The sequence below is a fragment of the Etheostoma spectabile genome, chromosome 4 (assembly GCF_008692095.1).
Source record: "Etheostoma spectabile isolate EspeVRDwgs_2016 chromosome 4, UIUC_Espe_1.0, whole genome shotgun sequence".
NCBI lineage: Eukaryota > Metazoa > Chordata > Actinopteri > Perciformes > Percidae > Etheostoma > Etheostoma spectabile.
The window spans coordinates 360,945-362,365 of record NC_045736.1 but is presented as its reverse complement, the minus strand read 5'-3'; the positions used below and the strand labels follow the sequence as shown (position 1 = coordinate 362,365).

Genomic DNA, 1,421 nt, shown 5'->3' with positions numbered 1-1,421 from the left:
AAAGTGCTTTATCCGTACCGGATACTCGTTTCAGCCGGATACTTGGATCACCCCTAGTTGTTTGTACATAGGGACCAGTTAACGTAACCTGCCGATCACAATGAAGTCCTAGATTCACTAGGATTAGTCTGGCGGCTGCTCGCTCTGCTTACATGCCGCTACAGTTCAGCAGCTAACGAGCAAGCTAACTGCTAACAGACCCAGCTACGACCAATTAACAACTTCTGTCATTATACATGTAATTTATAAAGGTTTTTAGTGTCAGTGTATTGGCCGTGGCACACGCAGCGTGTGCTTCTCCCGAACAAAGAACACCGGCCCGTCCGAGCGGCCAAAGCGTCAAAAAGCTTCCCCATACTTTTTGACAAGCGTCATTGGCGGGGCGGCCAGAGCTTTTTTGCAGCTCAAGTTGGTGGCGGTGTGTACGTACGGTTACTCCGACAGATACATAAACACGACCCCATCTGATATCATCAGTGACATCCCAGAGCATCGTCATGAGAGTCTGTAAATGGCACCTGTTGCTCCCATCAGGTTGTCACGCACAACGTCACGCAGACGTGTCTGCGTGACGTCGTCAAAAAACAATGGGACCCTTTTTCCACACTGTTTTTCTGACACAATGGTGACATCATAGAACTCTATGATGTCACTAGTGATTGAACTAAGTCTTGGTTGAAAAGGATTTGTGACATCAGTGACATCACAGAACATTTCATGGAGATGCGGTTGTTGATACCCTTACAAGTCAACTTGTGGTCAAGAATTAGACCACATCTACATCCTCATCTGCATCTTATAACTTATTCCCTGTTATATAGTGTTCTTATTCAGTTTTTAGGTTATGTTTTATAGTCATAGTTAATATTTAATAATAATCTACTGCACTATCATTACACACCATAGTATCTCACCTTATCATGGTCATTGCATTTCTGTGAGAGATATGTGTGTATATGTTGATATATGTGTGTGTATGTGTTTGTTGTGTTATGGTTGTCTTGCTACTGGATGCCTGATATTTCCTTCAGGATGAATAAGGTATGTATGTATGTATCTAGCTAGCTATCTAAACAAGTGAGATGTCTCACTCTGTAAAACTATGGAGATGTATTTATACTCTGATGATGTCACACAAAAAAGTATAGCTTTTTCAACTATTGTAAGCTTAAAGGAACTGAGGGTACTGTTATGTCATGCCTGTGCTACATGTTTATTGGCGTTGCCTAGCGTCTGCGTCGGACGACTCTCCTGCGTCTGTGGACGTGGGAGGACCTGCGGGTCCTCCTGCGTCTGCGAACGGGGCGAGCGGCGTGTCTGCGTCTGCGTGGCATTGTCAAAAAACAACCTGATGGGAGTAACCTGATGGGTCCTATTTATAGACTCTCATGATGATGCTCTGTGATGTCACTGATGATGTC

At 44.1% G+C, this 1,421-nt stretch overlaps 1 long non-coding RNA gene across 3 annotated transcripts in view; it reads right to left on the bottom strand.

The window, feature by feature from the left end:
- The window catches only part of LOC116687415 (uncharacterized), an 8,638-nt gene extending 7,282 nt beyond the window's left edge, over positions 1–1,356 (bottom strand). For 2 of the 3 annotated variants that reach the window (XR_004331534.1, XR_004331535.1), the window contains exon 1: positions 1,210–1,356. This is a non-coding gene — a long non-coding RNA (uncharacterized LOC116687415). Of the gene's footprint in view, positions 1–781; positions 785–1,209 lie in introns of all 3 variants that reach the window. The other variant, XR_004331536.1, reaches the window with a different exon arrangement.
- Between the last annotated feature and the right edge of the window lie 65 nt (positions 1,357–1,421).